This window comes from Tamandua tetradactyla, chromosome X (genome assembly GCF_023851605.1).
Source record: "Tamandua tetradactyla isolate mTamTet1 chromosome X, mTamTet1.pri, whole genome shotgun sequence".
Classification (NCBI taxonomy): Eukaryota; Metazoa; Chordata; class Mammalia; order Pilosa; family Myrmecophagidae; genus Tamandua; species Tamandua tetradactyla.
Window position 1 is genome coordinate 163,632,735 of NC_135353.1, and position 16,419 is coordinate 163,649,153.

The 16,419-nt window shown below is 39.4% G+C and overlaps 1 protein-coding gene and 1 long non-coding RNA gene across 3 annotated transcripts in view; one reads left to right on the forward strand and one right to left on the reverse strand.

Annotated features, from left to right (window-relative positions):
* Window positions 1–15,113, forward strand: part of LOC143671099 (claudin-34-like) — a 107,198-nt gene extending 92,085 nt beyond the window's left edge. Inside the window, exons 3-4 of one of the 2 annotated variants that reach the window (XR_013169485.1) lie at window positions 11,742–11,876; window positions 13,726–15,086. The gene's annotated coding sequence lies outside the window, so the exon portion shown is untranslated. Of the gene's footprint in view, window positions 1–11,741; window positions 11,877–12,134; window positions 12,302–13,725 lie in introns of those variants that run through there. The other variant, XR_013169484.1, reaches the window with a different exon arrangement.
* Window positions 10,223–13,893, reverse strand: LOC143671100 (uncharacterized). Its single transcript, XR_013169488.1, has 3 exons — window positions 12,004–13,893; window positions 10,817–10,978; window positions 10,223–10,620 (listed from the first exon to the last, which is right to left on the reverse strand). It is a non-coding gene; the product is annotated as an uncharacterized LOC143671100 (long non-coding RNA).
* Window positions 15,114–16,419: the final 1,306 nt, after the last annotated feature.

Sequence of the window (16,419 nt, forward strand, 5' to 3'; positions counted from 1 at the left end):
AAATTAAAGCATGTTTATTTGCTCTGCATCTAAATGTCTCTTATAGCCACAGTTCTTAACCTTATGGAAGCTCTCTCAGAATAGTACACAGACACACACAATTTTGCATACATTTGCAACCTTCTTGAGGCCTACTCATGTGTTTCACTTTTAAAAAAAGTAATGATTTCCAAAAATTGATTCATTCTTTCATGTACTTCCTAGAAACTCCTTCTCATAATCCTCATGTTATGTGGCTAGATTGCTCACAGCATTTTTGACATTCCAAAGGCCTCAATAAAAAATAAATGGCTGAGTAAGTACGGCATTAGTAGGTTAAAATTGGACAGATTTTCCCAGACCATGTACCCCCCGCCCCCCCCCCAAAAAAAATTAGACTCCTTTAATCTTCGAATTCCACAGACCAAAGTACACCGGACAGAAATCAATGGAATGTCTTCCTTAAATAATACTTCAGTCTTTAAGAACAAAATGCTTGGAAATTTCTCCATACTGTGACATATAGTACGTCTGTCAATTAATGTATGGACCATAAATGCTGCCTATTGGACCCATGTAGACTGAGTGCGCTCCAGAGAATATTAAACAGATGTGTGGGCAATAGATTCTTCCTCTCTGATGGGGATTTTGTAAAATCTTGGTAGTGGTCTTTGGTGAATATCCTGTCCATTTTAATTTGCATAATACCTTCAGCACACAAGCACTGGGAGCTAGGAGGCAAACTCACCCTTTCATACTTAGTTCAATAGTTCCTGACTTCTTTCCCGTATCTTTGAAAGGACCTTAGGTCTGGTCTTGGAATGACTCCCATGTATTCTTGATGCAGCTATGAGAATGACTTGTAAAATTGTTCCCTAGGCAAACACTACATTTCCCCAGTGAAATCTTTCCTTCTAGCAGGCCTATTAAGGCCAACCTTACAAATGGAGGCTTTGTAAAAGAGTTATGGATGGGAACACAGAATGATAGAACCACTCTGATAGACAGTGTAGCCATTTCTTACAAAGCTAACCCAGTCTTCACATAAAATTCAACAACCATGCTCTGGGTATTGATGCAAAAGAGCTGAAAATTTATGTCCGCACAGAAACCTGCACACAAATGTTTATAGTAGACTTATTCATAATTACTAAAAACTGGAAGCAGCCAAGGTGTCTTTCAATAAGTGAATAGATTGATAAAATTATATAAGGACCTGAGGACCCCTCAGAGACACAAAACCTGTGCCCTACTTCCTCTTTGAACTCCCTTTTGAGTTTTCTCTTGCTATCTTTTGAGATTGGAAATTCCCACCAAGGCTTTGGCCCCCAAATATCCAATCAAGCTCCAAGTTCATTACATTTACCCCAATACATAATAAAACCCACTTGCCCTAAACCTGCCCCATAACATAACCTTTGCCCAATCAATGAGACAAGCTAAGTTCCTTTTTACGTCTATAAAAATCATTTGCCCTCTGTAGAAGCTTGAAGCGGCTTCCATTTTAGCAAGTGATTTAGCTTCCTTGCAGGAGCAAAACTTTTGGTGTTTTGAATAAAATAGTGGAATGTGGAAACCTGATTCTGATTTGTCTTTCTGAAGGATAAACAAACTGTGATACATCCATACAATGGGGTATTCAACAATGAAAAGAAGTGGTCCAGCCACAAAAAGGCAAAGAGGAACCTCAAACGCATATTGCTTAGTAAAAGAAGCCATTTTGAAAAGGCTATATACTGTATGATTACGAGCAAATATTTTAGAAGAAGCAAAATTATACAGAGAGTAAAAAGATCAATGGCTGCCAAGGGCTTAGGAGGAGGGAGGGAAAGATGAATCCTCACTATTCTCTGGGTTCCCCCCTTCTGGAAACCCAGAATTTTCCAGACCATCAATTTCTGGTTTCTTTTTCACCCAAGAGTTCAGTTCTCAGCTTTTCTCTTTCCTATCACATTTTACCACAAGCTACAAAGAGAAACCAGGCTGCACTTTCCACATTTAATTTGGAAATCTCTTCTGCTAAATATCCAAGTTCATAGTTTTAAAATCTGCCTCCCATCCAAAGCCAGTCTATTTTGCCAGATTCTTTGCCACTTTAAAACAAGGATCACCTTCCTTCCAAGTTGCCAATCCACATGGATCATTTCTGTCTAAGAGCTTAGAGTCCACGTTTCTACCAACAGTCTCTTCAAAGTATTCTAAGCCTTCTTTATCAAGCTCCTCACAACTCTTCCAGAATCTTCCCCGTATCCATTTAAAAAGGCAGTCCAACATGTTTGGTATTTGCAGACCTCAGTAACCCATGTCTCTTGTATCAAAATCTGTTCTATTTTGCAAGCTGCTAGAATGTGATATACCAGAAATTGAACTGCTTTTAAAAAGGAAATTTATTAAGTTGCAAGCTTACAACGCCAAGGCCATGAAAATGTCCAAATGAAACCATCAAGGGAAAGATATCTTAACTCCAAAGAATGGGTCGATGAAGTTTGGGATTTCTCTCTCAGCTGCGGGGGCGCATAGTGACATCTGCTAGCTTTGTCTCCTCACTTCATAAGGCTAGTGTTTTCCTTCTATCCAAAGGTCTCTGGCTGTGTGGACTCTGTTGGTTTTGGTGGCTCTGAAGCTTTTTCAAAATGGTTCCATCTCTAAAAACTCCAGTAAGCAACCCCACCTTGAATGGGCGGAGACACATCTCCATGGAAACAATCTAATCAAAGGTCACTACCCACAATTTGGCAGGTCATATCTCCATGGAAACAATCAAAAAGATTCTACCTGGCAATACTGACTGAGGATTAAAGAACATTGCTTTTCTGGGATACACAACAGATTCAAACTGGCACAGGTGCCAATTGTACCCAAGGTGACTTACAGATTCAGTGAAATCCCAATTAAAATTCTAACAGCCTACTTTGCAGAAATGGAAAACCAATCATCAAGTTCATATGGAAGGGTAAGCAGCTCTGACTAATCAAAGCCATCTTGAGAAAGAGGAATGTAGTTGGTGGACTCACATTTACCAATCTTAAAACTTATTTATACAGTCTTAGTAATCATAACTGTATGGTACTGGCAAATGGATATACATATAGACCAATGGAATCCAACTGAGAGCTCAGAAATCAACCCTAAAATTTATGGCCAACTGATTTTTGACAAGGGTGCTGTGCTGGTTTGAAACTGTTATGTACTCCAAAAAAAACCAAGTCCCCCCCTCCCTTTTTCCCCATTTTTAAACAGTTTTACTCAGCCTTTCCAGAACATCTTGCTCCATCCCCCATCCCATATTATTCACAGCCCCTTCCAACATGTAAAAGTTAGAATGGGAATAACCCAACTATCCCTAAAGAGTGGAAGAAAGATCAAAGGTGATGGTGGAGTTATACAGAGAAGGTAGGGTTTAACACATGAGAATGGTGCTGAATCATTATACTGAGGTTTCTTTTAGCCTTCAGTACCTTGGAACAACTAGAAATAAAAACTTAAAATTGTGGAATTCTAACCCATACCAAACTCTGAAATCTGTTCTACAAGTAATTGCTGCGATGTACTTATAGCTTTTTTTGCATACATCCCATTTAAAGAGAAGGAGGAGTATACAGAGAAGATAGGATTTATCAAATGAGCATGACTGCTGAATCATTAAATTGATACTTCTTTTGGTCTCCAGTATCTTGGAGCAGCTAGAAGAAAAAAAATTAAAAATCATGTAACTGTAACCCAAACCAAACTTTAAAATCTGTTCTATAACTACTTGTTAAAATGTACATGGAAATTTATTGCATTTTTTGTATGTTATATGTGATAATAAAAAATTTAAAAAAAGTTTTATCCACACATGATGTAATCCAACCTAAATGCATAAACATGCCTTTGCCACCATAATCTATCTGAAGACACTTCTTTTTCTTCCACAAAGAATCCACAGCCCTTCCCCATGCCCCCTGCCAGCTGTCATTTAGTCTTGGCACAATACCTTTGCTACATTCAGTGGAAGCATATTACAGTGTTACTGTTGATTATAGACTCTAGCTTACATTCATTGTACTTTTTCCCGTATACTGTCTATTTTCAACACCCTGCGGTATTGACATTCATTTGTTTTCCCTCATGCAAACATTGTTTTTATTTGTACATTTAATCACCATCACTGTCCACTCTAGGCATTCCTAAATTACCATCTCAGTCTTTATCCTCTATCTTTCCTTTTGGTTTCATATGTGCTCCCAGCTCTTCTCCCTCCAGCATACTCAAATTCAGCTTTATGCAGTACTTACCTTACTGTGCTACAATCAGATAGTATTGTGCTATCTATTTCTGAATTTTTACAGTCAGTCCTGTTGCACAATCTGTATTTCTTCTGCACCAGTTGCCCAATTTCTACCCTACTTCTATCTCCTGATAATGTGTTCTTAACTTCAATTCTCCACGTTTGCTCATTAAGGTTAGTTCATATTACTGAGACCATCCAGTATTTCTCATTTGGTTTCTGGCTAATTTCACTCAGCATAATATCCTCAAGATTCATCTATATTGTTACATGTTTCGTGTCTTCATTCTTTCTTACAGCTGCATAATATTCTACCCTATGTATATTCCACAGCTTGTTTAGTCACTCATCCATTGATGAACATTTGGACTATTTCCATCTCTTGACAATCATATTGTTGCTATACACATTGGTGTGCAAATGTCCATTTGTGTCCTTTCCCTCAGGTTCTCTAGTAATGGGATTGCAGGATCATATGGCAATTCTATACCCTGCTTCCTAAGGAACCACCAAACTGCCTTCCAGAGCAGTTGTACCACTTTACATTCCCTCCAACAGTGGGTAATTGCCTATAGTTCCACATCGTCTCCAGCACCTGTTGTCTCCTGTATTTGTTTTTCTTTTCTTTTTTTGATAATGGACATTCTAGTAGGTGTGAGATGATATCTCATTGTGGTTTTGATTTGCATTTCCCTAATAGCCAGTGAAGTTGAGCATCTTTGCACGTGCCTTTTAGCCATTTGTATTTCCTCTTCTGAGAAGTGTCTATTCATGGCTTTTGCCCATCTTTAAATTGGATTGTTTGTTTTTTGTTGTTGTTGAATTGAAGAATCTCTTTATATATTCTGGACAGTAAACCCTTATCTGATATGTGGTCTTCCATTGTGTGGGTTGTGTTTTTACGTTCTTGACAAAGCTCTTTGATGCACCAAAGTGTTTAATTGTGAGGAGTTCCCATTTATTTATTTATTTATTTGGTGCTCGTGTTTTGGGTGAAAGGTGTAGGAAAACCCTCCTATTACAAGATTTATAAGCTATTTCCTTACATTTTCTTCTAAACTTTTATAGTCACAGCTCTAATGTTTAGGTCATTGATTGATTTTGAGTTAATTTTTGTATAGGGTGTGAGAGATGGATCCTCTTTCATTCCTTTGCATACGGACTTCTAATTCTCCAAGCACCCATTACTGAAAAGGCTGCTCTGTCCCAGGTGGGTTGGCTTGATCACCTATCAAAGATCAATTGTCCATAGATGAGAGGGTCTATATCTGAACACTCTATTCAGTTCCATTGGTCAGTGTATCTATCTTTATACCACAACCATGCTGTTTTGACCACTGTAGCTTCATAACATGCTTTAAAATTAGGTAGTGTGAGACCTCCCACTTAATTTTTCATTCTCAAGATATTTTTAGCTATTTGGGGCACCCTGCACTTCCAAATAAATTTGATTATTGGTTTTCCAATTTCCGCAAAGTAAGTTTTTTGATTTTAATTGGTATTGCACTGAATCCTTATATCAGTTTGGGTAGAATTGACATCTTAACTATATTTAGCCTTCCAGTCCATGGACACGGTATGCCCTTCCACTTATTTAGATCCTCCATGATTTCTTTCAGCAATTTCTTGTAGCTTTCTGTGTATAGGTCTTTTGTATCCTTAGTTAAATTTATTCCTAAATATTTTATTCCTTTGGTTGCTATTATAATTGGAATTTTTGTCTTGATTTCCTTCTCAGATTGCTCAGCACTAGTGGATAGAAACACTACTGATTTTTGCATATGGATCTTGTACCCTGTCACTTTGCTGTACTCATTTATTAGCTCTTGTAGTGTTGCTGTAGATCTTTTGGGATTTTCAACATATAGCATCCTATTATCTGTAAACAGTGAGAGTTTTACTTCTTCCTTTCCAACCTGGATGCATTTTATTTCTTTTTTCTTTTTTCTTGCCTAATTGCTCTGCCTAGAGCTGCCAACACAACGTTGAATAACAACGGTGACAGTGGGCATCCTTATCTTGTTCCTGATCTTAGAGGGAAAGTTTTTATTCTTTCCCCATCAAGGATGATGTTAGCTGAGAGTTTTAAAATATATTTCATTTATCACGATGAGGAAGTTCCCTTTTTCTCTTCTTTGAAGTATTTTCATCAAGAGAGGATGCTGAATTTTTTCAAGTGCTTTTTTGGCCTCAATTGAGATGATAGTGTGGTTTTTCTGCTTTGATTTGTTGATATGGTGTATTTCATGAATTGATTTTCTTACATTGATCCAACCTTGCATACCTGGAATAAATCTCACTTGGTCATGATGTATAATTCTTTTCATCTGCTGCTGGATTTGATTTGCAGGTATTTTGTTGAGAATTTTTCCATCTATATTCATTAGGGAGATTTGTCAGTAATTTTCTCTTATTGTAATATCTTTGTCTGGTTTCATAGAATGAGTTAGGCAGCTTTCCCTCCTCTTCAATTTTTTTGAAGAGTTTGAGCAAGATTGGTACTAACTCTTTTGTGAATGCTTGGTAGTATTTACACGTGAAACCATCTGGTCCTGGACTTTTTGGGAGCCTCTTGTTGAGTCATTCAATCTCTTTACTTGTGATTGGTATTTTGAGATCCTCTATTTCTTCTCAAGTCATATTGGTTGTCCATGCCTTCCTAGGAAGTTTTCCATTTCATCTATGTTGTCTAGTTTATTAGCATAGACCTGCTCATAGTATCTTCTCATTAACTCCTTTATTACTGTGGGGTCGGTGGTTATGTCTCCTCTTCCATTTTTTATTTTATTTGCATCTTTTCTCTCTCTCCTCTCTCTCTCTCTTTTTTTTTTGTCAGCCTAGCTAAGGGACTATTAATTTTATTGATTTTCTCAAAGAACCAATTTCTGGTTCTGTGGATTTTCTTGATTGTTTTCATGTTCTCAATTTTATTTATTTCTGCTCTAATCTTCAATATTTCTTTCCTTTTATTTGTTTTGGGATTAGTTTGCTGTTCTTTCTCTTGTTCTTCCAAGTGAACAGTTAATCCTTGACTTTTACCCTTTCTTCTTTTTTAATATTGGCATTTAAGGCAATAAATTTCCCTCTTAGTACTGCCTTTGCTGTGTCCCATTAGTATTTTATGTTGTGTTTTTATTTTCATTTGCCTTGAGATATTTACTGATTTCTCCCTTAATCCATGTGTTGTTTAGCCTCCATATATTTGTAAATTTTTAGGCCTTCTGCCTGTTATTGATTTCCAACTTCAGTCCATTATGATCTAAGAAGGTGTTCTGCATGATTTCAAGCCTTTTAAATTTACTGAGATTTGCTTTGTAACCAGCATATTGTCTATCCTATGAGCACTTGAAAAAAATGTGTCTCCTACTGTTGTGGGGTGTAATGTTCTGTAAATGTCTGTTAAATCTAGTTCACTTATGTATTATTCAGATTCTCTGTTTCTTTACTGATCTTCCATCTAGATATTCTATCTATTAATGTGAGTCTGGAATTGAAATCTCCAACTATTATGGCAGAAGTGTCTATTTCTCCCTTCAGTGGTGTTTGTCTCATGTACTTTGGAAGCACTCTGGCTCAGTGCATAACATCTGTGATTGTTATGTATTCTTGTTGAATTGTTCCTTTTATTAATGCATAGTGTCCTTCTTTGTCTCTTTTAATTGTTTTACATTTGAAGGCTATTTTTCAGGTATCAGTATAGCTACTCCAGCTCTTTTCTGATTGGTGTTTGCATGAAGTATCTTTTCCCCACCTTTCACTCTCAACCTATTTTTGTACTTGGGTCTAAAGTGAGTCTTCTGTGACAGCATATAGATAGCTCCTGTTTTTTAATCCATTCTGCCAGTCTATGTCTTTGATTGTGGAGTTTAATCCATTAACATTTAATGTTATTTCTGTAAAGGCAGAACATTCTTCTATCATTTTGTCTTTGGATTTTATATGTCATACCTATTTTTTTTCTCTTTTTACTTTTACTGATAGTCTTCATTTCTACACTGTTCTGCAGACCTCTCTCTCCTGCTTTTTCCTATCTGTCTGTAGTGCTCCCTATAATATGTCTTACAAAGCCTATCTCTTGGTTACAAATTCTCTCAGTGATTATTTGTCTGAAAATGTTTTAATTTCCCCCCTCAGTTATGAAGGACAATTTTTCTGGATACATAATTCTTGGCTGGTACTTTGACTTTAATCTATTTGTATCCTAGTGTCTAAGATGAATCTCTTGTAAGCAGCATATAGCTGGATTATACTTAATCCATTCTGCTGATCCGTTCTGTTTAATTGGTAAGTTTAGTCTATTAACATTCAAAGTTATTACTATAAAGGCATTTCTTGAATCCACCATCTTATCCTTTGGGGGTTATTTCTCAGATCTATATATTCTTTTCCCTCTTTCTTTTTTAAACTTTTGGTTACCCTTACTGGTGCTCTTCAACTTTGTGCCCTCCTCTGGAACTCCTGCTCCTGTCTTTTTTTTTTTTTTAGCCACCAGAAAGCCATTTAGTATCTCTTGTAGTTCCAGTTCTTGTTGACACATTCTCTTGCCTTTGTTTGTGTATGAAAATTTTAATTTCTCCCTCAGTTTTGAAGGACAGTTTGGCTGGGCACAGAATTCTTGACTGGAAGCCTTTCTCTTTTGGGATCTTAAATATCTCATTCCACTGCCTTCTTACCTCCACAGTGCCTATTAAGTAGTCCAAACTCAGTCTTGTGTGGTTTCCCTTCTACATAGTAAGTTGTTTTCTCTTGCTACTTTCAGGATTTTCTCATTCTCAGTCTGAAGAGAATTGACAGACTGATTAATATGTGTCTTGGGGTAGGCCTACTTGGAGTTCGTTGGGCTTCTTTGATTTGCATATTTATGTCTTTTATAAGGTGCACCGGTGAGGGTAGTGCACCCAAGGAACGTGGCCTGGCTTACTGCTTAGTCCCGTGCTCCCATCCATGCACTCCTGCAGGCTCTGCCACTCTGCACCTCCATGCTAGGCTCCAGCTTTCTGCCTTTCAGTTCCTCGGCCTCTGCAACCAGGGCTGCCACATGTGGTGCAGAAGGCTCTCCCAGGTCCGCCGCACTCCCGAATTGCTGCCTCAGTCACCCTCCTGTCCCTTCCCTACCTTTTCTGTGGAACAGGGCTAAGCTTGAGCTAGTCTATTCAGCCATCTTCCTGGAAGTCCTTGTTTTTGTTTTAACAGTGGGGAGGTGGGTAGGAGAATGGAAAAGAAGAATTCTGGATACAATTATTTGGAAGAAGAGTAGATGTAAAGAGTATAAACCCTACCTTTTCATCATCTACAGCAAATAGTTAAAAAAAGAAGAACAAAAACAAACAAACAAACAAAAAAACCAGAAACCTTTCACCCTTGGGTATCTTTCTCTAAAAGCCTACTTTCTAGCTACTAGCCTATTCATGGCAATAATTTAAAATTCACTTGGAATACCTTTCATGTCCTCTGAATACTACTATGCCCACTGTTGCAGCACATTCAAACGAACACCCTACATGGCTGGATAGGGCTAACCTAGGACTGATATGAGAAAGGCTTGCAAACAAGAGGCCAAGATGTCATTTCTCTGCAGGTAGGAATACTGCCCATGGTGGGAAGGACACATCTACCAAGCTGACCCCTATAAAAAGTTCACACAATATTTAAGCCCTCTAGCTGCCTATATTCTGGAGCAACTAGAACAAAAAATCTGAGAGGACTGTATGGTAGACCATGACAAACTCTGGGATCGGTCTCATAACTATTTGTTGAAGAGTGCTTTGAAAACTATTACTTTTTTAAAAATTTCTTTGCTTTGTATATATGTTATACTACCTAATAAAAAAGATTAAAAAAAAAAAGCATACGCAAAAGCAGGGAATTTAAGTGTTTTGTTGCAAGAAAAACCTGGACTTTGTTGAGTAGTTTTCTCCATCATTTGCCCTCTCAAGGGAACCTTATCAACACACACACACACACACACACACACACACACACACACACACCCATTGGTCTAGGCCATATCATAAACTCAGTGGGATTTCAGTAGAAACAGCAGGAAACTAGTAAAAAATGAAGTAAAAATAAACCAAGTAAATGTTTAAGGGTTCCTTTTGCACTTGGTTTGTCAAACCAAGGCTCAGTTTTCGTATAGGGGGTAGAATTCTACCGGAGTGTCTATTACAAGCCAGACAGGGGTGTCTGGGTGTTTCAACAGCAGAATGCCTATCATCCACGTGGAAGACCTGGGCTCACTTCCTGCCCCATTCACTACCCTCAAAAATATAAAATAGAAATATGAAAAACAAATGTAAACATACCTTGACAGTGGTAGGCCCCAAAGTCAGAAGGAGACACCGCAAGATATATTTTGGAATGAACTCAGACTGGTGCCCACAGAAGGGAGAGAAAATAATTTTTAAAAACCATAAAATTTTAAAAAATAAAAATAAAAATATTAAAATATATAGAAATAATAATAATAACAATAAAATATTTAGAGAAAATATATTTTAAAAAGTAGAAAAAAATAGAGAAAGAAAAACAGCATCTAGGCAGAGAAGTTTCCCGACCTGCACTTACCACTTCTCACCAGCAGGGAGCACTCCGAGGCACCGCTTCCTTTCAGGCCTGCTGCTCCTGACTGCCGTCGAGGGTGGGAAGATAGCGGGCATAGCAAGGAGGCTGCTCCAGGCCAGCGGCTGCAGGACCGCTGGTCCTGATGTGGGACAGGAGAGTGGACGGCTGAAAACGGGGGGGAGGGGGGGGGGATAGCTATTCATCTGCCAGATGAATCCAGCACACACCATGCGGGACAGGACGGCTATTCGCGGTACCCAGCAGTGTGATCGCTCCCGGTTCCCAGAGTCCCACCTCGGGGCTCTCTATAGGCACTGCTGACCGCAGAGCCACTGGGAATGTTTCCCCAGACAGCAACTCGGACAGGCCAGAGCAGAGGGACAGTCGGCTCCTTCTACTCTGCAACTCTCCACACTGTCCGACCCCAGTGGGCATCATGGCTGACCCGACCCACCTTGCACTCCCCACCCCGAAACCACCCCCCTCCCAAGAATCACGGAAGACCTCTATACTCAACCCCCAACTACTGCAGTCCTTGTCTTTCTCTCCCTGTCCCCTATCTTGTCCCACAGAGCAGGGGGTAAATTCAGTCCACGTCACTGCACCATCTTCCTGGTATCCCCAATGCCTGGCAATATTAGGAGAGCCAGGAAACATTGCATCTCATGGCAAGGACTCTTGCCATCTATATCTGTGTGATCTTGAATAAGTTACTTAACCTCTCTGTGCTCAATTCCCTCATCTGTAAAATGAGGCCCATAACTGTGCCACCATCCTAAGGACTGAATGGGTTAACACTGTAAAGTCCATAGAATAGGGCCTGATCCACATAAAGCACAAGATAAGCATGTGATAAATAATTTTGGGGATCAGGATTTCTGGCTTTATTAGCCCCAAGTTCTATTTAACAACATTCCTTTTACTGCAGGTGGTTCATCTCTCACTGAGGATCTTTAAATATTGGCTGGGCATCTTCCATTCTATTGAACATTTCTTTCTGCTCTGAAGCAAATTTGCTGTCCCTCAAACATCAAGATTTTAAGTCCTGCCACAAGGCCCAAAGGTAAAATTATAAAGTAAGAGTCTTTCAAATGTGAACTTCAGAATAATCCTGTCCCCACACACCCTGATTCAGACATAGACAACACCAAACTTTCCCCTGGCTGACACATTTTCCTGGCAGCTGTAACCTGCTACTTCCTGAGCCCCTCTCTCCATCAAAATTTGAAACCTCCGGGTGTTACATGGGGGCGAGGGGGGGGAACCGGGAAAGGCACTGCAACTGGAGCTGCGGAGGCTGTGTTGCCCCTCCCAACATGACTTCCGGAACCGCCCCTTCCGGATGACATGACTTCTGGAACCGCCCCTTCCGGACACCTGACTTCCGGAGAACCTCCCCTTCCTGACGTCAGCTGACCTGTTTGTTTAAAAACTGTCGACCCACTCACCTAGGCGTAGACTCGCTTGTGTCGGTTGGTCTTGGATTCGGTGAGTTCTGCCCGGGAGCGCAGAAATAAACCTGCCCACTTTAAATTTCCCAGTCTACCTTTCTTCTTTCTCACCCTTTCACCTCCTAAACCTTTCACTGGGGTCTCTCCCCTCAGGCCCTTGGAGCAGGGAGGTAGTCACGGACAGGGAGATGATCACACTGGCCGATCTTGTGAATGTTTCTTCCTAAGTAGTAAAGCTGCTGATCTTGTATGATTAGAAAGCACATTCCCTAAAAGATTGGGAAAGAGTGGCTGCAGTTTTGGGGCATCCAGATTCCCAGCCAGAGGATAGAGTTTGGAGCCCCTGACCCTCCCTCACCTGGGCAGTTGTCAGCATCATGCGCACAGCAGGTGACTCTGCACAGACGCCATCTCCTTCCCTTCAGGGCCACATGACAGAGGGGAAACCCGAGGAGAATTTTCTAATTATCACAGCTTCTCACACTCAAGGATAAGAACTGGCAAGAGATCCAATTAAGTGGGTTCACAACCTAAATTTGGTTTCAGAGTAGATATTTGCTCCGTGTAAGACACATCAGGAGTTTTTGTTTTTTAAGAAACCAATATCTCTAAAGCTGGAATTTTGAGGAAGTGGTGGGTAGAAAAAAAAAGTCATGATTTGTTGTGTTGAGCATATTGTAGCTCATCAAGGTGGTATTTTAGTGTTTTTGGTTAGAAAAGTATATATGCTTATCCTAAAAGATGTATGAGTTATAGTAAATTGTGCAAATAAAAAATGAAAATCTCTCCCTCACGCAATTGGTCTCATAGAATTGTGTTCTTCTTTCTAAGATTTTCAGAAAGTATACGCATATGTTTGTATATATAAAGAGAACTCTGTTTTCCTTATGATGCAAATGGTCATACTCTATGCATTGATGTTCATTTTGCTTTTGGGCTATAACACAGATATTTCTTCAGACAGTTGAACTCATTCTATGTAATGGCCATGTGATATTCCACAGTAATCCTAGATGCTTTTGGCCATAATTTATTTAAGCATCCCATTACTTACAGACATTTAGGGTTTTCTCTCCATTGTAAACATTGTTGAAGCTAATGTCCCTGTACATATGTTTTTGCAAATTTGGGACTAGCTTGGTATTATTAATTCCTGGGGTTGGAGTTGCTAGATAAGAAGTATGAACATCTCAAATTTTGATCAACAGAGCCAATTTGCACTCCCAAAGTGGTTTGCAAATTGATACTCCCACCATGGCCAAAGATGTCTAGGTTTCTTTTAATCTTATCTAAAACACTTAGAACACTAAATGAAAGGTAAGTATATATAGCATCCTTAAGTGTAACTTTTAGACAAGAAAGTAACGCAGATATTTAGCACTTTTGAAGCCATAGCTCATCCAGTATGTTTGTTCATTTTTTTCTTCTTGGTGTTCCTGACTTGACTTCGTAATTCCTCAGCCTCATCTATAGTCAACATGAAGCAGCACTTACGCCAGAAAATGATTGGCCTCTCTCTTGGTTATGTATCTTTGGCTCTTGGCCTGGTCCTAGCGAAAAGCAAGTCCTGGCGAGTGTGGGAATTTGACAGCAGCGTTGTTCCTGTAGTGTCCATTGGACTTTGGAAAGCTTGTCATGTTCAAATTTTGAACATTTCTGGTTCTCTGGTTGAGTTGCCAGTATACAGTGAGATCAACATGAGCTGGGTCATTTCTAATGAAATTGCATATGGGCAGGAGCTGATGTTGCTGGATAATTTTATGAAGTTAGTAGCCCTTGCGCTTGGCTCAATGGGTTTTTTCGCCCACTGGATCAGTGGTGAACAATATCCAGATTTCCTCCGAGCGTATTACCACAGGGCTGCCATTTTTCTTTTCCTCAGCTGTGGTTTTACTGTGGCTACAGTGAGCTGGAATTTCAGTGTGGACTTTTTTGGCCAAACCACCCTTAATTTTCCACAAGACTTTCCTATTGATAAAGAGATGCTAACGAAGAAACGCCTCTCCTATGTGTTGCCACTAGGAATCACGACTGCCTCCTTGTCACTAATAAGTTCTGCCATGCTTGGCTCTGGGAAATGGTTAGCAAAACGGCAGAATCAAGTGAAGCCTATGACTTATGACCAAATTTTCTAAGTAAAATGTCTGGACTGAGAACTTTTAGTTTTTGAAATGGCTGTCAAGATTTTTCTTAAAGAAATTTCCTATTACACATAACATCGTTAATAATTATCTACATATTTTTAAAAAAGCATATTTGATATCTCAGAGAATTCTGAAGCTTATCTTCCTCTCTCAGCGCCATTCTGAAACTCTTTTCCTCTCTTTGAAAGTTTTAACTTCCTGGAATCTGCAGACAAACATCCTCTATATATACTGGGTCAAAAACCAAAGGCAGAGGGAATATAAGATGGTACGGTCTCTCTGGAAAACCATTTTCAGTTCCTTGAGTAATTGAACAGTGCGTTACTGTATAACACGGTAACTGTACTTCTATATATGTGTACCTGAGATAAATAAAAGCTTATGTCCATACAAAAATTTGTGCACTAATTCTTATAGCAGCATTATTCCTAATAGCTAAAAGGTGGAAACAACCCAGATTTCCACCAATGATGAATGTATAACAAGACGTGATGTATCCTTACAGTGGAATCGTTTATTTGGCTAAAAAAAAGATAACAAAGCTGTGATACTTGATACAACAGGGGTGAACTTCGCAAACATTAAGTGGAAGAAACCAGACTAAATTCTACAAATTATATGTGTCCATTCATATGAAATTTGAGAATAGAGGAATCTGAAGAGAAAGTAAGTTTATTAGTGATACTTAGGGCTCAGGGATGGGGAAAGGGGAAAGAAGGGAGGAAAAGGTGATAGCCATAGATTATGGGGTTCCGTTATCTTTCTTTTCTTATTAAAGAAGTTGTGCTTTTATAGAGAAAGCATGTATAAACTCAGGATTCCCATATACCACAGTATTTTTTTTATTTTAACAATGTAGATTTTATGAAAGTGATAAAATATGTTTACAGATGTAAATATACTCCCTTTTCACTCAAATTTTTATCCCTGCAAAATCTGCCTGAGGCTGTCTATTGCCTAGCACATTCGGTTTCATGGCTGTTTACCATGTACTGGTGTTTTATTTGTTGTTTTTTTTTTTCTTAAATCCTGCTCTTTTCCAGTGACAGTCCTGTCATGTCCAACATCTGCTTCCACAAACTCTCTTGGTTTGGATTTTTGGGTGTGCATACATTGTTGCTATGCAAAGAAAGTACAGAATGGTGGTATTAGATTATTGCTTTGGGGTATTGCAAATGCTGTCCAAGTGGCCATATGCACATGCAAATTTTGATGGGCCCTTTTTGGAATCACTTGTCATTTGTGTAAATATTCTCGAGTCATGTCACCGTGCTTTATTTTTTGAACTTTTCTTAGGTCTGACTATACATTAGATTGAATGTGCTAATTCCTAACAGAAATTCACTTCCGTTTGTCATTGGCTCTTTTCATTCCTTGGTGCAACAATGGCCATGTCTGGATCCCTAAGAACCTGAGACCCAGCCGCACCCTGTATACCAGGTGCCGAGGACGGGGAAGGTGGCAACTGGACCACCTTATGCTAAGAGACCCCATGGCTCTCTGTTTGCTGCTCAGTGAATTCACATTCAAATGACAGGTCTTTATGTTCATTGAATCCCATGCATTGCTGTGGTACATTTGTTACAATTGATAAGAGCATATTTTTTATAGTCGTACCATTAATTAGAGGACATGGTTGAACTCAGGGTCACCTTATGTCATGGTTAGGGACACGTGTCAACTTGGCCAAGTTGTGGTACCTGTTTATCTGATTGGGCAAGCGCTGGCCTGTCTGTTGCAATGAGGACATTTCATAGGATTAGGTCATGAGCACGTCAGCTGCATCCACAGCTGATTCCATTTGTAATCAGCCAAAGGGGAGTGTCTTCTGCAATTAGCATGCTAAATCCAATCATGGGAAGCCTTTTAAGGAGGACTCAGAGGAGACAGGCTCCATTCCTGCTTTGGCTGGTGAGCCTCTCCTGTGGAGTTCATCCAGGCCATCCATCGGAGTCGTCGGCTTCGTAGCCTGCCCTGTGGATTTTGGACTCTGCGTTCCTGCGGTCACGTG